The following is a 27,122-nucleotide window of genomic DNA, read 5'->3' as shown; positions in this document are numbered from 1 at the left end:
ACCGCAACCCTTTCATGAAATGTGGTAGCACCATTGGGATACTCAAGATGGAAATAAGCTGAGGCAAATAACGAGTGCTATATCTTCTTATTGGTATAACACGATTTCCCGAAAGTGGGAGACTACTCTTTGTCGGCTTTGCATTGGCCACATTTATTTAACACATGGGTTTTTTATGATTGGCTAAAAATCCTGATATTGAGGCATTTATTGACCGAGTAGTACTTGAAGAATAGATTTCTGTTTAATGTTCGAGGTGGTGATGACATTTTTGGAGAGGATATAGCGACATTTTTACTTATTCTAGAATCAAGTCTTCTGAAAGCTATTTAACGTTTATACTGATATGTTAGCTGTTATTGTTTTAGATAGCATTAAATTTTAGAGTTTATTTATAAAAAATTATATCGATTCCAAAAAACCCTAAATTATTCTTCGATCCAATCACCGTATGTTGTTCCATTTTCCACAACACAAAGGCAATTCCTGTTCTTTGTAAAGAAGTTAGGAACGATGCATGTGATGTTGGTAATGATCAGGGTTTAAACTTTTGAGGTAATTACCTTAGTTTGAGGTCATTTTCATAGTTCCAAAGTAATTTTGAGGTAATTTCGTTTTTACTAGCTTAAAATTTAAGGAAATTGGAAAAGGTTTCAAGGTAATCTAAGGTAAAAAGCAGCAGCATTCAAGATAATGGCCACAGTTCAAACTCTGGTAATGAGATACATTTGAGAAGATAGAAATGACCAGGACTTCTTACTACTCATCTCGTAGCCTTCACGTCTATGGAGGTTTATATCATGATTAAAGGAGGGATTTTTCATCTCCTTTTGATATATAACTAAATTAGTTCCCTTAAGGTAGGGAGAAAGATTACGTTGGGTTTCTATTAATGTATAGCGCCTTTTTATAGTAGTTGATTATTTGTGATCTATTTTTTTACCCTGATTATGAATAATACTACTTCGCCGGTTACAAATATCAATGATTCACAGTATATATATATATATATATATATATATATATATATATATATATATATATATATATATATATATATATATGTGTGTGTGTGTGTGTGTGTGTGTGTGTATGTATACTGTATATATATATATATATATATATATATATATATATATATATATATATATATATATATATATATATATATATATATATATATGTATGTATATAGATAAATAGATAGATACATAGATAGATAGATATACACACACAGATAGATAGATAGGCAGCAGATATTAAAGCTTAGCTTCGAGCTAAGTCGTAATGAATTTTAGCAGCGAGAAATAGAACAAGCTTCTATTGTATATATTTAGTAATGCATCGATAAAAAAAACCATGTAATCAGTTTGGTCTTGACATCCCAGTGTTTGTACATTAGAATTTAAATGAATTGTTATAGTTGCAAATTGATATGCAAAATATTATACTTATCAATTTAGAAAAGGTATGAAGGTTTTGCTAGTTCACGTATTTATGTAGGTAAATCTACACACACACACACACACACACACACACACACACACACACACACACACCTATTCATCACTGTGTAGGTTGAGCCCAAGCATTTAGTTTTTGCATCTGATAGAGAAACGCTTTTCCATGAAAACTCGTTAAAGTGTCATTAAAATGTTTTTTTTCTTTTCATTCAAGTTATGAAAAGAAAATCTCTTGAATATTAAACTCGAGACATTTTTGTTGATATCATCATTAGATGATAATGATATGAAGATCTCTCTTCTCTAAACTTTTGCTAACCATTTTTCTTCCTTGAATTTGAAATGCGATTTAATTCAAAATACGAAAATGAGATAAAAGAAGAAAAACGAATTTAAAGAATTCAATTAATAAGATTTTCAGAGATGTGCTTCCTCTGACATGGACATTTTCATAGAATTTAGTTCTTTCCATTTGATAAAGTTAATTAAAATTATCAAAATTAATAAAACTTAAAATTATAGTTTTAATAACGACGATGATATTTCTAATGATTTTAATAATTTTATTAATTTTGATAATTTTAATCAGTTTATTGACCTAAAAATGTCTTTATCAAACGGAGCTTTGCAGTAACTGATGTAAAAATATTACCCCAAATTTAAATTTGAGATAATTTATTTATTTATAAAAGGCCATGAATACAATGCTAAAGACCCAGGATATGTGTAAGGATGCAGAGGAAATCATTGTGATATAACTTATGATGCCATCCAACAACATACTTATGAAGAAATAAATTATCAGATGGAAACAAATAATAGACCCAAGAGACTCTACCCGGACCTACATACTTTTAGGGAAGAGCAAGAACAAGAAAAAAAAAAAAAAAAAGATATAGTCTGTAATAGGCTGAAAAGAGGGAATTGCAAATTTGGCGAAAGATGCTACTACAAGCATCCAAAGATATGCCATAATTATGAAATATATGGTAAATGTGCGTATTTAGACGGATATGGAGACGAATGCAGAGATCTCCATCCAAAAATATGCAAAACCCTAAAGGAAGGAAAAGGATGCAGTTTCAACAAAAAATGTCGATATATGCATCCTGCAACTATGAATGAGAGTAAGAAACAAAAATGAAACAAAAAAAGAAACAAAAAAGCAGGCCGCGTATATACCACACTATGCACCAAAAAAGGCCTTTCAACCTAAATCTCCACAAATAGAGCCCAACTACAAAGAATGCATATATAATGCCAGGGGTTGGTGCAGATATGGGGATAATTGCAGGTTTACACACAAAAATAAGTATGAAGGCGAAAGAACAAATATTATGGAAAAGTTGGATTTTTTAATGGCAGAATTCCGAGAAATGAAGAAAAGAACATCATATCAGAACAGGAAGGAAGCATGGGAGAATCCATATTATTACCAATATTAAATAATGGGAATGAAACACAAACCATAATAGTGATGAATGCACAGGGTTTAGTCACGAGTAACTCTAAAAGGAAAATAGAGTTCCTAGAAGAAATAACCCAAATTGAAAAAAATAGATATATTAAATATAAGTGAAACATGGTATTCCCAAGAGACTGGCAGTGATGACCAGATAAAGGGTCTCCAAACTTATAGATCAGACAGAAAAAATAGGAATCAAGGGGGAACCGCAATATATAGAAGAGACATAAATCAAGGAAAAGTCTGTGAAAAATACAGCAACACAGAATGTGAATTGATTGCGGTAGAATTTGAATTTGAAAAACTAGTGAATATTGTAGTTTACAGACCCCCAAATACTAAGGAGTTTGACATAATAATAGAAAAAATAGATGATATATGTAGAAACCATAAAGACTGGAATATACTCCTATCCGGAGATTTTAACTTTCCTTTCGTGGATTGGAAAGAACGGATAGAAGAAAGTGGTTGTATGTAGACATATAAAAAAAGAGAGTAATAGTAGCGCAGAAGATAAGAGGCAATTTGAAAAGCTTCAAGATTTGCTATTAGAACATAATATGCAACAAATAAACCACATTCCAACAAGAAAGGAAAATGTCCTAGATCTAGTATTTGTGAATGAGGTGAATTATGTTAAAAAAATAATAGTGTATAACACGGGAATTTCAGACCACAATGTCATAGAATTGATAGTTCATTCCAAAGCAAGTGATCACAGAATTAATAAAAGCACAAAACTTTGGGAAGGATATGGAAAATATAATTTTTACAGTAAGAATATAAAATGGTCAGAAATAAATGAAGAACTGAATAAAGAATGGAAAAATGTATTTATAAGTGATAATATACAGGTAAATACGGACATACTGTACAAAATACTGGAGAAAATTGTTGAAAAATATGTACCGAAAAAAAAAACAATAAATAAAAGACGTGCATACCAAGAGACAGAAGGATCTTATTTCAGAAAATTAGAAAGTGGAAGAAAAATCTTGCAAAAGAAAAAAATGTGTGGAAGATGAGGGAAATAAAATGTAAGATAGAAAATGCAGAACAAAAGATTATACAGTCGAAAGAAAATGAAAAAAGGGACTTAGAAGAAAGGACACTTCAAAATATAAAAAGAAACCCCAAAGTACTTTACTCCTATGCAAAAAAGATGAATAAAAGGAGAATAGAAATAGGCCCTCTAAGAATTGAAGGACGGCTAACGAATGAAAAAAAGGAAATATGCAACATATTAGCAGAAAAATATAAGAGTGAGTTCACGCCAAGAATTGTGAATGAGAATAATGAAACAGAAATGAGAGAAGAAAATGTTGAATATGTGACGGGCCGAGAGAGGATGTGAACTCAAAGGCAGATTGGAAACGACTGAGTTATTTATTAAGGAACACTCTTCTTTATATACAAAACCTCAAGGCAACAGGACATGACCTGTTCGAGAGACAGACAAATGTTACAGGGCAAAACGGAGACATGATCATTCAGGTTCTTTTTAGTGCGAGGGAAGAGCGCAGATACAAGCATAATATATACAAAATAATTATGTAAAATTGTGTAACACACGGTTGGTACATGGCTCCCCCCCCCCTAAAAATGACATACTGTACATGTTAAATAGGGCGCCCTGAACTAGAGAGGCGAACTGTAGGCGGGTCATCTGGCAGAAGATAAGCAGGTTTTAGACGATCAATGGAGACCCAGTCTTCTTTGCCCCGAATGTTTAGGAGGAATGCTTTCGGACTGCGTCGGATCACAAGGAAAGGGCCCGTGTAAGGGGGCGTTAGTGGTGGCTTGCTGGTGTCGTTGCGCAGAAAGACGTGCGTTGCAGAGTGCAAGTCCGTTGGTATGTGATGCTTTGCTGGGGGCTTGTAAGTCTGGCGGCACGGAGTAAATTTTCCCACGACGTGACATATGCGCTGGAGATCGTCGGAGGAGGTTGCAGAAGGAAAAAATTCGGCAGGGACGACCAACGGGTCGCCATACACCATTTCGGCTGCCGAGACGTCGAGGGCGTCTTTAGGAGTGGTCCTTAGTCCAAGGAGGACCCAGGGAAGCTGAGTAAACCAGTTGCAATCCTTGCCACGGGACATCAAAGCTGCTTTGAGGGTGCGATGAAAACGTTCAACCATTTCATTGGCAGCGGGGTTGTAGGCCGTTGTCTGATGTAGGGTGATGCCCAGGAGATTCGCTAATGACGTCCATAATTGAGAGGTGAAAGTTGTTCCCCTGTCAGAAGTAATATGCTCAGGGATACCGAATCTTGAAATCCATCCAGGGAGTAAGGCAGATGTACATGAGGCGGACGTTGCAGTTTCCCTGGGAATGGCTTCAGGCCAGCGAGTGGAGCGGTCGATGACGGTAAACAGGTAACGATGTCCTTGTGATGTGGGTAGGGGGCCTACAACATCGACGTGAATGTGTGCGAAACGACGCTGAGGTTGAGGAAAGGTGCCCACTCCTGAATCCGTGTGTCGATGTACTTTGGAAGTTTGGCAAGAAGTACAGGCCCGGACCCAATCCTTAGCATCCTTAGAAATGCCGTGCCAAATGAACTTTGCCTTCAGCAGCTGTGCAGTAGAACGGCACGAGGGATGTGAAAGGCCGTGGATGAAATCAAACACCTGTCGGCGCATGGGAGCAGGAATCCAAGGTCGCAGTCTACCAGTACTGACGTCACAGAGGAGGGTGGTGTTGGAGTCTTCGAGGGGAAAATCCTCCCAACGGAGGGACGTGCAGGATGTCCTACAAGCTTGATACTCTGGATCCTGTCGTTGGGCTTCAGCCAGGGCATTGTTATCCAATCCCAGTTGAACGGCAGCCAACGTGTTTTTTGACAGGGCATCGGCAACGGGATTCATTTTCCCAGGGACGTATTGGAGAGTGCAATTGTATTCAGCCACGGCGGAGAGATGTCGGCGTTGACGGGCGGACCAGGCGTCAGACTGTCGAGTGAAGGCGTGCACCAGAGGCATGTGGTCTGTACGAATGACAAAGGGCGTACCTTCTAAGAAATGGCGAAAGTGACGGACAGCCAAGTGCACCGCCAGCAATTCTCGATCGAAGGTAGAATAACCCGATTCTGCCTTGGACAGTTTTCTGCTGAAGAAGGCCAATGGGCGGGGCGAGCCTTTGACCACCTGCTCGAGTACTGCACCAATAGCGACGTCGCTGGCATCGGTGGAGAGAAGGAGAGGGGCGTGTGGGATAGGAAAAGTGAGAGCCGCAGCAGTTGATAGGGCCTTCTTTGCATTGCAGAAGGCTGCTTCTTGAAGTGGATCCCACTTCAGGTCCTTTGGCTTGCCCTTGAGGGAGGGGTAGAGGGGAGCAAGAGTGGCGGCAATGGCTGGCAGAAAACGGTGATAATAGTTGATCATGCCCAAGAATTCCTGCAGAGCTTTGACGGTCGAGGGCGTGGGGAAATTCTGAACGGCTGCTACCTTCTCAGGGAGGGGATGGACTCCTTCAGGAGTGATGCGGTGCCCTAAGAACGACACTTCGTTGGCGCCAAAGGTACACTTGTTGTACCGGACTACAAGGCCGTTTTGTTGCAGGCGGTCGAGCACGAGGCGCAGGTGACTGAGGTGTTCCTCTTTTGAGGAGGAGAACACAAGTATGTCGTCCACATAACATACATAGAAAGGGAGGTCCCCTAAGATGCCATCCATGAGACGTTGAAATGTTGTCCCAGCATTACGAAGGCCAAAACAGGAGTAATTGAAGATGTATGTGCTAAACGGAGTGGTGATGGCGGTCTTGGGGATGTCTTCTGGGTTCATAGGCACCTGATAATACCCCTTCAGGAGGTCGAGCGTAGAGAAAACTTTTGCTTTGTGCAGGTAGGAGGTCACGTCGGCAATGTTTGGGAGGGGGTAGTGATCCGGTTCTGTTTGCATGTTCAGGCGCCTGTAATCCCCGCACGGACGGAGGGAGCCGTCTTTCTTCAAAACGATGTGTAAGGGTGACGACCATGGGCTGGAGGCCTTTTGGCAAAGGCCCATTTTCTCCATTTCGGCGAACGTCTGTTTGGCGGCTGCCAATCGTTCCGGTGCCAGACGTCTGAATTTTGCGAAGACTGGGGGTCCCGTCGTCTTGATATGGTGATAAATACCGTGCTTGGCAGGAACCGTGGCCGTTTGGCGAAGTTCTGGACGGAAAACTTCCGGGTACGACGTGAGGACGTGGGCGTAGGCATCCGTGGGTGCGCTGATGTGGAGAGCAAGGTTAGAGGGGGCGGGTTAAAGAGGTGTTGACAAGTAAGAGTCTGCGTTGACCAATCGTCGGTGGGCGACATCGACCAGAAGATGTCATAAAGGAATCATAACCATAACCAAATCAATGAGGTAAGAAATATATAACAGACACTTAAAGAAAGTGAAGGAAATGTTAATATTTATCAGGAAAAATGCTCATTTTAAAACAAAACTTTCGTCAGTCAATTTGTGCATTTGTTAAAATAGCTGATTTAGCCAGTAATTAAGTTCTTGGATTAGCCCCCGATGAGGTTTCCAGTTGTCCCCTTGAGTGGCCAGAAAAAGTTATACAAAAAGTCAATTAAATGGGTTTGGGATTTATATCATAGTTACTCCCATGGAACAAGAGCATTTGAGGAACTGAGAAGAGACACAGCGGTTTCTCCAATGTATTCGAGGAAGAAAAAGATCCTTTCAATTTAGCCCATTCCTTATCCTATGTTGCAGGGCTTGTACCACCTGCATCAAAGGATATGTCCATCTAAAAACGTTCCTTTTTTTTCCATCTTCCATGGTCCAACCACTTGATCCTTTCAATTTAGCCCATTCCTTATCCTCTGATGCAGGCCTTGTACCACCTGCATCAAAGGATATGTCCATCTAAAAACGTTCCTTTTTTTCTCCATCTTCCATGGTCCAACCACTTCATCCTTTCAATTTAGCCCATTCCTTATCCTCTGATGCAGGTCTTGTACCACCTGCATCAAAGGATATGTCCATCTAAAAACGTTCCTTTTTTTCTCCATCTTCCATGGTCCAACCACTTGATCCTTTCAATTTAGCCCATTCCTTATCCTATGATGCATGGCTTGTACCACCTGCATCAAAGGATATGTCCATCTAAAAACATTCCTTTTTTCTACATCTTCCATGGTCCAACCACTTGATCCTTTTAATTTAAGCCCATTCCTTATCCTATGATGCAGGACTTGTACCACCTGCATCAAAGGATATGTCCATCTAAAAACGTTCCTTTTTTTCCATCTTTAATGGTCCAACCACTTGATCCTTTCAATTTAGCCTATTCCTTATCCTAGGATGCCGGGCTTATACCACCTTCATCAAAGAATATGTCCATCTAACAACCTTCCCTTTTTTCTACATATTCCTTCGTCCAACCATTTGATCCCGTTCAATTTAGCCCAATCCTGCTGCTGCGTCTTTTTTTTTTATGTTGCTGCTGCCTCAGCCACTTCTCCTGCTTCTCCCTCTCCTCTTGCTGCTGCTGCTGCTGCTTCCTTTTATTGGATTTTCTTGTTTTTATTTATTTTTTTTTCCTCAGCAACTTCTCCTTCTCCTTGTCCTCTTGCTGCTGCTGGTGCTGCCTCTTTTTTGGATTTTTTTGGTTTTTTTTTTTTTTTATGTTGCTGCTGCGTCAGCCACTTCTCCTTTCTCCTTCTCCTCTTGGTGCTGCTGCTGCTGCTGCTGCCTCTTTTTTTTTTTTTTTTTTTTTTTTTTTTTTTTTTTTTATGTTGCTGCTGCTCAGCCACTTCTCCTTCTCCTTCTCCTCTGCTGCTGCTGCTTCTCTGTATTTTTTTGTTTTTTTTTTTTTTTTTTTTTATATTGCGGCTTGCTCAGTCACTTCTCCTCTCCTTCTCCTCTTGCTGCTGCTTCTGCTGCTGCCTCTTTTTTTTTTCTTTTTTTTTTTATATTGTGGCTTGCTCAGTCATTTTTCCTCCCTCTCCTTCTCCTCTTGCTGCTGCTGCCTCTTTTTTTTTTCTTTTTTTTTTATATTGTGGCTTCCTCAGTCATTTTTCCTCCCTCTCCTTCTCCTCTTGCTGCTGCTGCCTCTTTTTTTTTTTTTTTTTTTTTTATATTGCGGCTTCCTCAGTCATTTTTCCTCCTTCTCCTTCTCCTCTTGCTGCTGCTGCCTCATTCTTTCGGATTTTTTTGTTCTAAAATGTTTTTTTTTTTATTTATCGATTTTTTTTCCATGTTGTTGTTGACTCAGCCACTTCTCCTCCATCTCCTTCTCCTCTTCCTGCTGGTGCTGCTCCTGTTTCTTTTTTTTTTTTTTTTTTTTTCATGTTGTTGTTGACTCAGCCACTTCTCCTCCTTCTCCTTCTCTTCCTGCTGCTGCTGCTCATGTGTGTGTGTTTTTTTTTTTTTTTTTTTTTTTTTTTTTTTTTTTTTTTGTTGCTGCCTCAGCCACTTATCCTTCTTCTCCTTCTCCTCCTGCTGCCTTTTTTTTTTTTTTTTTTTGATTTTTTTTTTAATTTCTTTTTTTTATGTTGCTGCTGCCTCAGTCACTTCTCCCTCTCCTTCTGCTCTTGCTGCTGCTGCCGCTGCTGCTGCTACTGCAGCTGTTACTGCTGCTGCTGCTGCTGCTACAGCTGATGCTGCTGCCTTTTTTTTTGTGTGTGTGTTTTTTTTTTTTGCTGCTGCCTCAGTCACTTCTCCTCCTCCTTTTCCTTCTCCTCTTGCTGCTACTGCTGCATTTTTTTTGGGGGGGGGATTTTTTTATATTTAATTTTTTTCCTTTTTTTATGTTGCTGCGGCCTCAGCCACTTCTCCTTTTCCCTCTCCTCTTGCTGCTGCTGCCTCTTTTTTTTTTTGGATTTTTTTGTTTTTAATTTATTTTTCTTTCATTTTTTCATGTTACTGCTGCCTCAGCCACTCTCTTCTCCTTCTCCTATTGCTGCTGCTGCTGCCTTTATTATCTGCTGCGTCAGCTACTTCTCCTTCTCTTTCTCCTCTTGCCGCTGGTGCCTTTTCTTTTTTTTTTGGATTTTTTTGTTTTTAATATTCTCCTCCTTCCCCTTCTCTCGCTGCTGCTGCTGCCGCTGCTGCCGCTGCTGCCGCTGCTGCCGCTGCTGCTGCCGCTGCCTTTTTTTTTTATGTTGCTGCTGCCGTCTCTTTTTTTGGGATTCTTTTATTATTTTTTTATTTTATTTTTCTTATTATGTTGCTGCTGCCTCAGCCAATTGTCCTCTTTCTCCTTCTCCTCTTACTGCTGCTGCTGCCTTTTTTTTTTTTTTTTTTTTTTTTTTTTAATGTTGCTGCTGCTGTCTCTTTTTTTTGGATTCTTTTATTTTATTTTTTTTCTTATTATGTTGCTGCTGCCTCAGCCAATTGTCCTCTTTCTCCTTCTCCTCTTGCTGCTGCTGCTGCCTTTTTTTTTTCATGTTGCTGCTGCTGTCTCTTTTTTTTGGATTCTTTTATTTATTTTTTTTTCTTATGTTGCAGCTGCCTCAGCCAATTGTCCTCTTTCTCCTTCTCTTGCTGCTGCTGCTGCCCTTTTTTTCATGTTGCTGCTGCTGTCTCTTTTTTGGGGGGATTCTTTTATTTTTTTTTTTATTTTTTTTTCTTATTATGTTGCTGCTGCCTCAGCCAATTGTCCTCTTTCTCCTTCTCCTCTTGCTGCTGCTCCAATCTCCCATAAATCTCCCATAAATTGCCAAAATTGTCAAAATTGCCCTTTTGTAGTTAGGAAAGGGGGAGGGGAGGGAAGAATTGAATATGTACTTGGGCGTGTGTGTGCTATCTAAATATTTAGCCGTCTTTTATGACGGGATGCGTACACTAGCTATCTTAGTTGTTATTTTTTATTAAATAAAGAATAATATCAAGTCGAATGAAACGTCAAGCAATTATCTTTTAGAAGAACCCTTGTTTAAATGAATTTTAGTAAAGGTGAAAGAACAATATCAGGTAAAATGAGCTTTTAGAAGAACGAATTAATGATAGGAGCCGCATTTCCTTATGTGTAATCTAATGATAATCCCAGGCAGGTTGCAATTAGGAATCTAAATATCTTTGTGTAAATTACAATAAAGATTTAAGTACCTCTTTGCAAGTTGCAATTAGGAATCAATATCTTTGTGTAAATTACAATTAGGAGTTTAAGTGTAATAGTTAGAATAGTTAATATTACATGTCTAAAACACATGACGTAATATGTCATGTTGGTTGAAGGAGCTAGCCGTGGGACTTGCTGTAGTCATTCAATTCATAAACCGGACGTACAATGCAAACCTCGACAATGTAACATTCTTCTTAAACGTCAACACATTGTCTCAGCGTGTGAAAGTTTGTGACGTCACCGGATGCAGGTGTCTTCCGAGTTGGTGACGAATCTAAAATAAACTAAGCATACGATATCTGTGATATCGATACGTTAGTCAGTTCATATCTATACTTCACCAGAATTGGTCATCTGACCAACCCAGCTTCCTCCAGTGATGGAGAATAAATACTTTAAAGCTATTAAGATGTATTCAGTTATCCATTTACATACATCTGAAACAACACATACTCAATGTGTGCTTATAACAGTAGCACACCAATAAATGGTGGCAGCGGTTAAACTCTAAGACAGCGGTTAAACTCTAAGACAGCGGTTAAACTCTATGAATTAGAAAAAGATCTTCAAGACTTCAAAATAAAAGCTTTAAAACCAGAGAAAGATCTTCAAGACTTCAAAATAAAAGCTGTAAAACCAAAGAAAGATCTTCAAGAACTCAACATTATCTACATGAATCTACAATTTTGACTAAGTATTATAGTCCAACAAAACAGCTAACATCAACAAATGTTAGAATACAACCTGAATCTTCAATCAACATCCTAGGAAACCCAAGGACTGGCGTTCAACAATTGCAAAACATATCCAGGAAGAACTACATTCAACAAGAAACTCGAATGAGACATCGCTAACAAAACATCAAGAGAGAGAGAGAGAGAGAGAGGACGTGTCGACATCACGCAGATCCATATATAAGCTAAGTACAGATTTTTTGAATTCATTCTAGTTTGGGCAGTGAAGTGTAGTTATCACGAGTCGTTAGTCGATTATTACTGGGGTGAGTGAATTGCTAATCTTTGTTAAAGGAAACTCCGAATTCTCATTTAGAATTTTTCTTTCTTTGTGCTAATTCCTTTTTCTTTCAGAAATTCTCGGGAAATGTTTTGGGATTAGTAACATTGTTTGGGGAATTTTATTATACATATGCGTTTACGCAGTGGGTGTCTGTACTCATATAGATATTTTGATAGAATTGCAAGGGGTCAAAGAGATAGAAAAAAAAAATACAGCAGTCATGACTCCTCCTGTCAGCCCTTCCCCTGGACCTAGTGGTGTAGGCCAGACTAATCCTCCTCCAATTGTGACGCTTGTAAATGCCAGGTCAGCAATCCTTCCTTTTCAAGGTCGGGTCAACGGGTTCTTGCCACAAAATGTGGAGTCATGGATTTCATCCGTTGATGCCCATTTAAATGCCAAACAAATCGTAGACCCTTTTGTACAATTACAAGAAGCTAAAAGTTTTATAGATTTTTCTAAGGGGGATGCGAGTGCGTATTTAAGAGGTGTTTCATTTCAAGAAGCAGTTACTTGGGATGATTTCAAAGTTAGGTTACGCGCGATCTATGGGGGTGAGGAAGCCTTGGATGTAGTATTAACGTTACGAAATACACTTAATCAAGCCACTATGAATCGGCTTAATATTATTGAGAGAGCAGCTCTCATAGCTGATAGGCTTAACGAATATCAGGACATTTTAGGTAATTCCACTTGGGTTACTAACGATAACATCTCTGTGAAAGATTTTTTACGATTAATGTATTTGACTTGCATGACACTTATGTTGCCTGAAGCTTCAGTGCGGTGTTTTGATAAGAAGTTAACGCCTGCAAGTACGGAATTGGATATCTATAAACAGATAAAGAAACACATGTCCAAGTGTCCAGATCTCGATCCCGTGTTAACTCAAGTTTTTGCAAAGAATGAAACAAAACCACAAACAGTGAACGTAGTTAGCAGTCCAGTAGCGGGAATGACGTGTTACAACTGCAAACGTCAAGGTCACATAAGCGCAGACTACAGAACGAAATTTTGCTCAATTCACAACACTGCAACACATTCATATAGTCAATGTTACTCGCTTAAGACACAACAATATCCTAGAAATACACAGTCAATTCCATATGGAAATAAAAAGAAAAATCCTCATTTTAACAATAAGAAGAAACAACCAAATGTCAATGCAGTTCAGAGTCCGAAACAAACAAACACTTCTTCAAATATCGCTGAGCCTGGGCCGTCAAACCAGACCTCGCAAGGTCAGTCTAATTTTCAGAATGTGCAGAGCAAAGCAAATACCACATAGTTAACTCTAGAGGGGAAGAGAGTGATGTTGGGTCAAGGTCATTCATGTCAACATCAATAGTATTGAATAATCAATTTAATGTTTTATCAGATAATTGTGAGACAATAGATTTTCCTATGAAACACACGGCCGAATTAAGTATAACAGTGCATGCTCCCGTAGATTTGCAACGAATTCATACAATAATAAGCCAAAATGAGTTACAGCCAACTTATATGCTGTAAATTTAGAACACAAATCCTTTACGTTATTTTTTGACTTGGTAGTCCACGTAATATCATGGATTTGAAGACACATCATTTGTTGTTTTCAAACTTTCCGATTGAAAAATCAGGAATTAGACTTTCGGGTATAGGAAATAATGAATTAAATGTCACAGGCATAACTCATGTTCAGTTCCGAGTCGGTAATCGCACGTTTGCCGATACATTTGTTGTTGTAAAAAACATTAATATGTATCCAGCTGTAATTATAGGATACCCATCTATGGGAAATCAAAACATTATCTTAGCTCCTGCCAAGCACGGCGTGTATATCAAAGGGAAATTCTATAAGTCTTCTAATACCTTAAAATCAGTTTTGGATAAAAAGGAGACGACAAATGTAACCGTAACGTACGTTGAAGAACCAATAACTTGTCTCACTAATAAAGAAATAATATACGCGACCCAGCAGAATTCTCGTTCACCCGTAATATCATCTTGCACGCAATCTATCGAACCAAACATACCTTCGAATTTAATAGGGCAAATAAAGAAAACACTACCGGGATCTGAAATATTAATCCTTTCCGATACTTTGAAAACTAACGGATTGTCTGTCACACAAGTTATTTATACAGTAGGCTCACATCAGCAATGTAATATCGAAGTCTGTAATCATTTAAATAACACTTTAGTAATTCACAAAAATCAACATATCTTGGATGTAGAAGTTTATAAACATCATATTCTTACCGTTGCTGAAATCAATCACTCTCAATCAGTTGCTGATGAATCCCTTTTGCGATCTATTAAAAATAAAATCAATAAGGACATTCAAGACGAAGAAATTCAGCAGAAAATTTTTGAACTTTTAACCAAATATCATGATGTTTTTTCCACTACGGATGGATCCTTAGGAAAAACAGATGTGATCGAGCATCAAATAAGGTTAAAGGACAAGCAGAAAATTATATATGTACCCTCGTACAGACTCCCTATGAAATTCCTGAATGAAATAAATGATGAAGTAGGTAAAATATTAGAGGAAGGAGTCATTAGAAAATCAAACAGCCCTTATAATTTTCCTTTAATAGTTGTACCGAAAAAATATCGAACATGGCGTATCTACGTCGACTTTCGTCGTCTAAACGAGGAAACGATCCCTGATCGATTCCCAGTGCCATGTACTGACGATATTTTGTCTTTGTTAGGTCAGAATAAATATTTTACCAGTTTGGACTTACTTAAAGGCTTTCACCAGATATCATTAGAAGAAGATAGTATCCCATACACAGCCTTCAGCACAGCCAGGGGACATTATGAATTTTTACGGATGCCTTTTGGTTTACGTTGTGCTCCTATAACATTTACAAGAATGATTAACATAGTGTTTGGAGACTTGTTAGGGGATATATTACATGCTTATATGGATGATCTTGTAATCTTGTCCAACACCTTAGAAGAACATCTACGTAAGTTAGAACTAGTACTACAGAGATTAAGACAACATAACTTAAGGGTAAAGATTAGTAAGTGTGAATTTTTCAAAACAGAATTAATATATTTAGGTTTCATGGTGTCAAGCCAAGGTCTTAAAGTAGTCCATGATAAGGTGTCGGCTATACGTAATTTTCCCATACCTACTAATGTCAAGGGAATACAGCAATTTCTGGGTTGTAGTGGATATTACAGGCGTTTTATACGCAACTATTCAATAATGGCCGCTCCTTTAACTGATCTTACGAAGAAGGGCGTAGATTTCATATGGTCTGAGCAACATCAACAGGCGTTTAATACTTTGAAAGATGAACTGTGTAGTTCTCCTATCTTAAAATTTCCTGACTTTGGTAAGGAATTCTTCATTGCAACAGACGCCTCAGACTTAGGAGTAGGAGGGGTATTGCTTCAGCAATATGATAAACAATTTTTCCCGATAGCTTTCTATTCTCGAAAATTGAGAACTTCCGAAAGTAAGTATGCAGTAATAGACAAGGAAGGACTAGCTATTGTTAATTCTCTAGTGCATTTTAAGTTCATGATTTACGGTTATCCCGTTAAGGTTCTTACTGACCATAAACCACTAACAGAGTTCTTTAAAGGGTTCAACCACAGCCCTAAACGAACTCGGTGGCATTTGATCATTCAAGATTTTGGCGCAAGAATCGGGTATTTACCTGGGAAAGCAAATATCATTGCGGATGCATTATCACGCAACCTCGTGTCATCTTGTACGGAGCCTTTAGCTGAATTAATAGATATATCAACATCCATGCCTATTGTAAAAACAATATCTTAACAAGAAGATTTAGGCTGGAGCGCTGAATTGTTACAGACTGAGCAAAGAAATATCAGAAAATAGAAACAATTATAAATGCTTTGAAAGGCAATCATAAAGAAAAGGAATATATCAAGTATAAGCAACAGAATTATATAATCAAAGATAATATTCTGTGTAGGACTGTGACAAGGAAAACCCGCAATACACCACATGTAACTAACGACCAGGTAGAGGTACCAATCTCACTTATTTCCACTGTCCTGAATTGGTTGCATTCAAATCCATTACATGGACACCCTGGGTTCTCATTAATGTCACAGAAAGCCAAATCATTGTTTTATTGGCATACAATGCTTACAGATATAAAAAGACACATAGCTAATTGTCGCACATGTCAGGAAAACAAAGGGCATACGAAAACACCTGTCAGCCTAGGAGCTTATCCTGTGCCCAATCAACCCTTTGAAAGAATACATTTAGATTTGTTAACAGGATTTTATGAGTCAGACAGAGGAAATAAGCACCTCTTAGTAATTATAGATACTTTAACTCGATATACAGAACTAATAGAGCTTAAAACTAAACCTGCGATTGAATGCGCTAGGAAGTTTTACGAGTGTTACATTTGTAAACATGGAATTCCACACATGATAATCTCAGACTTGGGTGGTGAATTTCATAATCACTTTCTTACCTCATTGTGTGAATTCCTCAACATAAAGAAAATAAATACCATGATATATCACCCAGAGTCGAATGGGCTAGTGGAAAGAGCAAATAGGAAGATATTGAATATATTGAGGGTAACACTAGGGGGATCAGACCCCAACTGGGATATTGCAATACCGGCGGCACTGAGTACTCTGAATCATTCATATCATATGTCAATTAAAATGTCACCGCATGAAGCATTGTATGGTACCCCAGTTTGAACACCTTTCCATGTATTAACGCCTACAACTAATCTATCAAATCCTTTAAAAGAATGTATAAATGCAAGTATAAGTCGATATGATATCCTTCGAAAGAATTTAGAAGAATCACAAATCATAATGAAAAGGAATCATGATAAAATAGCGAAACCAACTAAAACATATACCGTGGGTGATAACATATATATTCAAATCAATGTACGAAAAGGGCTCAATTATAAACTAACACCTAAGTTTGAAGGCCCATTTAACATTTTGGAAACATTAACGGCCAATAGGTTTAGAGTTCAAAACGTATCCCAACCCACGGATGAGAGAATAGTACAATTGGCTCACATAAGAAATTAAAAAGAAAAGAGAGGAAAAGAAGTGAGGGAAATTTTTTTTTTTATTTTTATGTGATTAAAAGTTTTCTTTTTAATACAGGAGTAATTACATATATTTTTTCTCGTTACAGGTTTCCAAGATGAATTTTTTGTTGATGGGAGTGATATTGTTCGCTCAGACATTTTTCTCGTGTGGGATGAGCTCTAAGACTAAAAATATATATTTTAAATATGGCAATATAGTTGAAGGACGAGAAGACATTTTTATTACATCAACTAACGTAATTGTAGAAGTGAATATGCAAGCAATTTTTCTTCAAGAGAATGATGTCATTAGCTTAAGAACCGCCATTTCAAGGTTTTCTGCATCATTGGATGAGTTGCATAGAAGACATTTCCATTTGACAACAGAGAGTTTGCTTGGATCAACATTAAAAGTTGCAGAGATGCTATCTGATGACTTGAAAAATAAGACTGGCGAGACAGGATCTTTGGCTTATGACCTTTTGATGTGGACTGTAGGACACGAACATAAAGAAAGACGGAATCCGTTTATTTATGCTGCATTAAGCATCTTTGGGTCTGTTGCAAGTTAGGTTTAGGAATTTCCAATCGTCTTAAAATTAGTAATCAAAATAAGAAAATTGAGTTCTTGACTCATAAAGATGAATTGATTATGTCAGAACTAAGGAATCAGTTAGCTTCAATCAATAAAATTATGGATTTAGTAAATGAACATTCAAATAATATCGTTCAAATTATGGAAGTGCAGGATTTGTTGGCAACATTAACGTATTATGATTCAAAGATAGATCACATACATAACAGAATTGCACATTTCATTGAGAAATCCAAGGATAATGTAGAAGCTATCACGTTAGCAACTAAAGGTGTATTGTCGCCCCATTTGTTGCCTATAAGTTACTTAAAGTTAATTCTGGAGAACAGAAGGGATAAACTAGGCTATGTTCCTTTGTTAGACGAACATAGGTTAGAATTTTATTACAGTCTAATTACAGTAAACGTAGATAATAACAAGATTATGATTACAATTCCCTTTGATTCTTCTGATGCCTGGCAATCTTACAGGATATCACCATTTCCGACTTTCATGACGAATCACTCAAATCCAGTAATATCCAGTTTGACAGGACATGTATTGATTTCCCCAGACAAGGAAACATATACAGTCATTAAAGACTTAAATCAATTAACTCACTGTTCAGACGCAATGGATAGAAAAATATGTACAGCTGACTCATTTTAATTCCATAAAAACTTAATGGATTCATGCGAGTTAGGTATAGTGCTAGACGGTGCTCTCTCCCATACAAGTGAAAATTGTCTGGATAAGCTTTATCCCTTTGACAATAATGAGTTCAATTGCAGACTGAACAATGGCTCGTGGATACGATACGACAAGGACGGCTTCAATGTATCATGCCCTGACGGATCCACGTCCTTCACCCATATCTTCGTCGAAGCAGATGGTTGTGTCGGGACTTCCCCGAATTCCATGGTGACTGGTCTACGGACAATCATCAGAGAACGAGCCTACTTCGCGAACTTCACGTGGACCTCTACAATGCCAGCACTCCCTCTCCCGTACAACAGACAAGTTGCCAAGCGGTTGATGAAACTAACCGAAATGGACCACCTGTCACCGACTTATAAGGAAATTCTTCACCCCATACTACTAGCAGGATTGGGTATCACGGTGGTGATATTTATCGCCGTGAACATCCTTGTTTGGCGTAGGTTACGGCACAGCAAGCAGCTACAAAGGAACGATTCGCCTAGTCCCGACAATACTCCCTACTTGATTCAATTCAAAGCCGTTTGAGTGGCCACCTTATTCGCTAAAGGAGTAATTTGTCGGGAAGAGTTTGTATGAAAAGCTGTTAGTACGCTAGTAATATGTAATTAAAGAAATTTTCTACATTTGCATTGATAAAAATACATTTAAAACAACATTAAAAAAAAAAAAAAGATATAAATCATTTTTTCTCTCGGCATCTAATAAAAATATATAAGCCGGAATGTTAAAAAAGAAAAGAGAAAAAAAAATATATATAACAGAATCTATGGGCATCTAATAAAATATATCAGCCCTATATATATAATATATATATATATATATATATATATATATATATATATATATATATATATATATATATATATATATATGTAGGAAACCGTGGTACGTGTACGTACCCGGAATTCGTGTTTGTGCACTAAAAATTGAGTATTATGTTTCTGACAAATGTAACAATTATTCTTTATCAAGTTACCGAATCATATGTAAGTCAGAAGTTTTTTTTTGGTACCATATAATCATTTGCTAGCAATGTACCATATATATGATCTTTGTTTTAGCATGCATTTTTCTTTTTGCTTTGGTAATATCTTTTTCATATGCATTATTGTTATTATTTTTTAATGTGCCTGTTTGGACATTCGTCCTCGGTTGATTATGGCTAAAGTTAAACAAAGAATAATACATATGTCCAGTCACACCTAGTAAGCATCTTTTGGCTTGTTGTTAAATTTTTGTAAAAAAAAAATTGAGATAGCTGGCCGAGCTTAATGTAATAGTTAGAATAGTTAATATTACATGTTTAAAACACATGACGTAATATGTCATGTTGGTTGAAGGAGCTAGCCGTGGGACTTGCTGTAGTCATTCAATTCATAAACCGGACGTACAATGCAAACCTCGACAATGTAACATTCTTCTTAAACGTCAACACATTGTCTCAGCGTGTGAAAGTTTGTGACGTCACCGGATGCAGGTGTCTTCCGAGTTGGTGACGAATCTAAAATAAACTAAGCATACGATATCTGTGATATCGATAAGTTAGTCAGTTCATATCTATACATCACCAGAATTGGTCATCTGACCAACCCAGCTTCCTCCAGTGATGGAGATGTTTAACTCTGTTGTTTTTATAGAATAAATACTTTAAAGCTATTAAGATGTATTCAGTTATCCATTTACATACATCTGAAACAACACATACTCAATGTGTGCTTATAACAGTAGCACACCAATATAAGTACCTCTTTGCTAGTTGCAATTAGGAATCTTAACACCTTTGTGCAATTTGTAATTAGGAATCTAAATACCTTTGTGCAAATTTCAATTAGTAATCTAAATACTTTTGTGCAAATTGCAATTAGGAATCTAAATACTTTTGTGCAAATTGCAATTAGGAATCTAAATACCCTTGTGCAAATTGCAATTAGGAACACTAACAGCTAATTGAGGCCGATTCATTCTCCTTTCGAGATAATCAATTGGAAGTAATGCACTTTGATCCCCCCACACGTTTATCAGTTTAATGAAACAATCAGATGTTTTGATTAGTGGAGTATTCCCATTCCCATTCCTGTTTGTGATATCTCATTTACGCACCTGTCCTATTCAGGTAATAGGGATTCCAGGGATTAGTCTGGTCCCTCGTGTATCGAGAGACTCTTGTCAATGATGGCGTTAAGGTTCCCTATCCAATATACTTATTAAATCTATTCGTTAAATCTACTCGATAAATCTACTCGTCAAATCTACTCGATAAATCTACTCGTCAAATCTCCTCATCGTCGTTGCAAACAAATTTCTCTACTTTGTAGACTAATGTTACAACGGAACTTTTTAGGGCATCGAAATTAGAGGCAATTAAAATTCACTCCAAATAGCTAAGCCTATTAGTGGCTCTAATGATGTTAATTATAACCCTTTCAATTTTAGATAGAACCATATTTTAACGAGGACTATTTTAGCTTATTTTCTTAATTCTGTTTTTGATTGTTTATTTGTTAGTTAGAAGAGTTGCATCTAAAGTTTCTTCAGATTTTGTTAACATACAATTTAGGTCTTCCAACTTTCAAGCGGAGATTTGAGGTCGTCAAAATCTATAGATATTTTTTTTAAACAAGTTTATGCAATTTAATGTCTTAGAAATTATTGAAAATATTATTATTATTATTATTATTATTATTATTATTATTATTATTATTATTATTAATATTAATATTGATATTATTATTATTAGTAGTAGCAGTAGTAGTAGTAGTAGTAGTAGTAGTAGTAGTATGATAAAGGGAATGGATAGATTTTAGAGATTTTTTATTCGAAAGAATTATTTTGGGAATCAAAACATCGAATAGCTTAAATTTTCCCTAATGTTTTCACATTTGATTAAACATTGAAGTCGATTAAAAGTTGTTCAGTTAATAAACAAAATTTTAATCATAATTATGTGATAAGTAATAAAGTGTTATCCACTACGGTGCTTTAGAGCATTCTGGGATTAAAATGCCTAATACAGTTGTAAGAAATGAGGACATTTATTACCAAAATAACGATTTTGACCTAGAAAAATAACTCACTTCAATAACCTAATTAGATATGATTATATTCATTAATATTTATAAACAACATATTAGTAACTTCCTTCGTTGATAAAATATAAAAGTTCCATACAGAGGATTCGTCGTCAAGCGAAACTGGCTTTCAACCCGATATCTTAGCTCTTAAAACTTTCACCTTTACACTTGGGTTTCAAATCACCGGAATTAAGTCTAAAGAGAGTCAATTATCTTCCCCAAAGGAAAAGAAGTTTCCTCTTCCTTATTTGCATGTTGGTAATCCCCGTTGGAAACATTGACCATCCTCAGCACGAAATGGTTTTCTCTCTGTGTCTTTGTTGAAGTCGTGATTTCAAGTGATTGATTGATTGATTGATTGATGGGGAGTCAGAGTTTATAGCATTGAAGTCTTATGATGTGGTTCTTTTATGAGGGAAATTTCTACTTCCCATTAGAGAAAATTGAATGGCGTCACTGGCCCAAGCACCAGGATATATAATACGAATTCATAAACATATTCGATTGAATTAGAAACCCCAAAGTCAAGTCATCCCAAAATGTTTGTCTATTTAATTGGAAGTACTAATGTCTAGGCAACCCCAATTTATTTTTGTTTTGTTTAAAAACCCCAAAGACAACCTAAAAGCTTTGTCAATTTAATTGGTAACCCAAAGTCAACTGAGCTTTGCCAGTTTAATTGGTAACCCAAAGACAACCTAAAAGCTTTGTCAATTTAATTGGTAACCTAAAAGCTTTGTCAATTTAATTGTTAACCCTAAAAGTCAACCTGAAAGCTTTGTCAATTTAATTGTTAACCCTAAAAGTCAACCTAAAAGCTTTGTCAATTTAATTGTTAACCCTAAAAGTCAACCTAAAAGCTTTGTCAATTTAATTGGTAACCCTTAAAGTCAACCTAAAAGCTTTGTCAATTTATTGGTAACCCAAAGTCAACTAATCTTTGCCAGTTTAATTGGTAACCCCAAAGACTACCTAAAAGCTTTGTCAATTTAATTGGTAACCCAAAGTCAACTAAGCTTTGCCAGTTTAATTGGTAACCCCAAAGACAACCTAAAAGCTTTGTCAATTTAATTGTTAACCCTAAAAGTCAACCTGAAAGCTTTGTCAATTTAATTGTTAACCCTAAAAGTCAACCTAAAAGCTTTGTCAATTTAATTGTTAACCCTAAAAGTCAACCTAAAAGCTTTGTCAATTTAATTGTTAACCCTAAAAGTCAACCTAAAAGCTTTGTCAATTTAATGGGTAACCTCAAAGTCCCAAAGTCAACACAAAATTTTTGTCGATTTACATTGCAACCCCAAAGTCAAAGCAACCCAAAATCACTGTCGATTTGATTAAAAACCACAAAGTAAAGTTAACCCCAAAAATGTGTCGCTTTAATTAGTAACCCCAAAGGCAACGCAACCCAAAATTTTGTCGATTTAAAATGAAATTCCAAAGTCTAATCAGCCTTTACTCCTTCATACTCGAAATCTATGAGTATAGTCCAGTTAATTCAAAATGGATTATGGAAAAAGAATCTGAACCAAATTTGAGAAGAAACTGGGGGTGTTAAGACTTGGAAAAATCCTGCCTTCGTTCTTTGCAGGTTGAAGTTTTATTCGTGGAAAACAAAGATAATCTTTATCTTAATATTTTTTACATTAGCTGAAAATTCATAGTATTTCATTTATAGAATTCTCCATAACTAAAAATTTTGCAAAAAAATGGTTATTTACCTAAATTTTAAAAGGAAACTCATCAACTGGATTCCTCGAAATAAATACCTTTTTTTTAGTGGATATTTATATTATTTTGATGTTTTCCTTTTTTCTATTGTCACTATTGTAACAAATATCTATTTTTATTTTATATCTTTCGATGAATTATCAACATTACATAATTTATCAACAATATATATATATATATATATATATATATATATATATATATATATATATATATATATATATATATATATATGTGTGTGTGTGTGTGTGTGTGTGTGTGTGTGTGTGTGTGTGTTTGTGTATGTGTTGTACATTATACTTATACATTACATATACATACATACATACATACACAAACACATTTATATATATATATATATATATATATATATATATATATATATATATATATATATATATATATATATATATATATATATATATATATATATATTTTTTTTATACCTACTGGGTATATGTATAGTATATAGGGCTGTTAGTGTAAATTTTATCAATGCAAATATTCTTTATTTTGTTTCATTGGAAGTCAGAAAGATTTGCATCTCTATGAGAGAGAGAGAGAGAGAGAGAGAGAGAGAGAGAGAGAGAGAGAGAGAGAGAGAGAGAGAGAGAGAGAGAGAGAGAGAGCATTGGGATCGAGAAAAAGAAAAAAAAATACCCAAGAAGACCTACACTGAAATGATACGAGAATTTCTTTTACATAAATAAATGAAATTATCGTTAACTGTTAAAATTTTTTACTGAAAAGAGAGTTTTTTTTTTTTTTTTTTTTTTTGGGGGGGGGGGGTGGGGGGGGCGGTGTATACTACTGCAGGTTGGCACTCTGTAGAGAGCATGCCTTTGCCACGCCTGTCAGTCTAATTTTGCTCTTTTATCCTTTGCGTACTTGTACTTCGATCATATCCCACGTGTTCACCAAGTTTCGGTGAAATTGTTTAAGTAGTTTTAACAATGTTCAGAAACGAAAAAATAAGCTACCAAAATATTTGTCATTCACTTAGCACTGTAATTATTTTCAAAGCACTGCTGCCTAATTGCACTTTGATGTACTTTATCCAAAATGTTAAAGATTCATCTTTGGGTCGTACCCATCATTACAACCATGTTTGGTCAAAATCGGTAGAGTAGTTTTTGGTTAAAGTTGCACAGAAAAAAAAAAATAAATTAACAAACAGACACGGGTGAATACATACCATGCAATTGAATTAACCTAGTTTACAAAGCCAGAGAATTTGAAGGGAACCGGAAATTAACAGACGACTTGAAAAGTAGTCCAGCAGCTTTTCTCATCACGGAAGAAATCTTTAGCGATTAGGAGTACTTCCCTGTCATTTACACGTGGTAAAAGCAGAGCAATTTAATTGATTAACTTAAGACCTCAATTCACCCGAGATCACACAACTTCCTGAAAGAAGAAGTTTAGGAACAAAACTTTGATCGGCTATCGTACGAAACTGGAAAGTTGATGTACTTGGTTTTGTCAGCAGATTAGATAAACATTGATTTCTGGAGTACGGTAATATTAGATTGTATTTTAGTTTTTGATTACGGTTTATAAGTTATATAAAGATAGAAAGTGATGGATTCCTTCCGGTAAGATAAAAAGTATTTGAGAGTTTCTGGTTGGAAAAATCGAGAGAAATCCAGAAATCATTAATTAGGCGGATCAAATGAAAGCCTCAGGGATATCTTAAGTCATCGTCAGGTGATGGAATAGGGAAAAGCGAAGAAGAAGAGGAGGAAGAACTGAGGAAGAGGAGGGAGAATGATAGCTCAACGTGAAGGGAAAGAGAAATGAAGAGAAAGGAGAAGGAAGGTTGGAGAAGAGAGAAGAGTAATGAAATAGTGTAATAAAATGCTATTGCTTTTTTATCTCTTGATCTCTCCCGCACTGATAATAGAAAAACCTGATTAAGCTTGCCATTGCATGTTTCACATTGCTTGAATTATTGTGACATTGTTGCTGTCAACTGTTTGTACATAGGCTCGTTATCTGTTGAATAAACTTCCCTTACTTTCAGCTCCATTCTCTGTTCATACTTAACAACTGCCTCCCACAAGAAGTATTAAGAAGTGTACAGAGGAGAATGATGAGTAGAGGAAGTGAGGGGTTAAACTTAAAGAGAAATAAAATGACAAATCCCGATGAACGTACAGGTAAAGATGACCCTATAGGAAAACAATGGAGTTACATATTGTGTTCATTATGTATCCATAATATATAGATACGTATTGTGTTCATAATGAATGCATACATTATAGATGCATATTGTGTTTATTACGTATCTATACTATAGAGATATATATTGTATACATAATATATAGATACTTATTGTGTTAATAATGTGTATATATCATAGGGATACATATTGTTTTCTTGAGGTGTATGTATTGATGTACATATTGTGTCATTATGTATCCATGCCATAGAGATATAATTTTTGTTCATTATGTATCCATACCATAGAGATACATACCCTGCTCATTATGTATCCATACCTTAGAGATACATATTGTGTTCATCATTTATCCTTACCACATAGGTATATATTGTGCACATCATGTATCCATATCGTAGAGATACATATTGTGTTCAACATGTATCCTTATCATAGAGAGACATATTGTACATCCGTCAATATTTGGCTTCGAGTCCAAAGTCTTGGAGAAAATAGCAATATGAAATTCGCTATATGCTATTTAGTATGATAGCCAAACCTATCTGAAGATTATAGGATATTAGGAAAATGTCCCTATATAGAATGTATGTGATTTGTTACTATTATTATTATTATTATTATTATTATTATTATTATTATTATTATTATTATTATTATTATTATTATTATTATTAAGTACTTGTTTTAGAGTATCGATAATGCTCATTGATTTAAAGGGAAAAGAAAATAGACGATGAGAAGGTTCTAAATAGATAGATACATAAATAAATATAAATATAGATAGATAGGTAGATATATAGATAGATGGATAGGTGGAAATTGTTAAAAGAAGTTATGAGTAAATTCTTCAACTTTTGGGAAAATTTCGACCAATGATAAATGGCAGTTCTGTCCCGCCAGAAGCATAGTGTGTTATTGCTATGAATGTATGAATACATTTGAGGAATGTTTCATATATGAAGTTTTGAAATGTTACGAAATGTCTTGAAAAGGAAAAATATGATCTTTTTATCATATATTTTTATGATATTTACCGCCGCCAACCATGTTGGAAGAAGGTTGTGTTTTCGCACTTTTTGTGAGCATGTAATTCGTATGTGTGTGTTTGTTTGTGAACATCTTGGCCAGAATTTTAATCGTAGAGTAATGAAAGTAGCATGGATTAACTGTTATGTTAAAAGCTGGAAATGATTAAATTTGGAAGGTCAAGGTCAAAGGTCAAGGTCATGGTCAAGCAAAATGTCCAATTATCACGTAATCGGCCATAAGTTTTGACATCGTTGTCACAGAGACTTCAAACTTGGTTCATATTTGAGTGTATGAAAATCCACGCCAATTGATACCTTTAAAGGTCAAAGATCGAGAAAAGGTAGAGAAATAAGCTGCCGCGGCGGAGGTCTGTGCTTGACTGAGCGCCTCTCTATTTTCCAAAAAAAAAAAATGATATTTTTCTTAATTTCACCTCTGACAGGCTTAAAACCTTATAAATAGATTACAGATATATTTTATGAGATTAATACGATCTCAATTATCAATAAATTCATCCGAAGCAGTTTTATAATAATGATTTATTCTCAGTTTCACCTTTTGTTTATAAACTTGTTGAGAGAGATGAAATATATAAAAAATCGATGAACTGTAGAAGGAAATGATGATTCTTAAAAACACCTATCGTATAAAATACTGTAGATCTATTTTATTGCCACTTTTCTGTTGCAGCGTATTTGGAAAATAAATTTCGGCATATTTATTCATCAGTTTATTCAAACGTATTTGTACGAAATAGATAC

General features: G+C 36.0%; 1 protein-coding gene across 1 annotated transcript in view; it reads right to left on the bottom strand.

Annotated features, from left to right (window-relative positions):
- The window catches only part of LOC137622583 (probable DNA double-strand break repair Rad50 ATPase), a 42,219-nt gene that overhangs the window by 744 nt on the left and 14,353 nt on the right, over positions 1 to 27,122 (bottom strand). The window lies entirely within an intron of this gene.

The sequence above is a fragment of the Palaemon carinicauda genome, chromosome 29 (genome assembly GCF_036898095.1).
Source record: "Palaemon carinicauda isolate YSFRI2023 chromosome 29, ASM3689809v2, whole genome shotgun sequence".
NCBI lineage: Eukaryota > Metazoa > Arthropoda > Malacostraca > Decapoda > Palaemonidae > Palaemon > Palaemon carinicauda.
The sequence above is the reverse complement of the archived record's forward strand: the minus strand, read 5'-3'. Positions and strand labels throughout refer to the sequence as shown.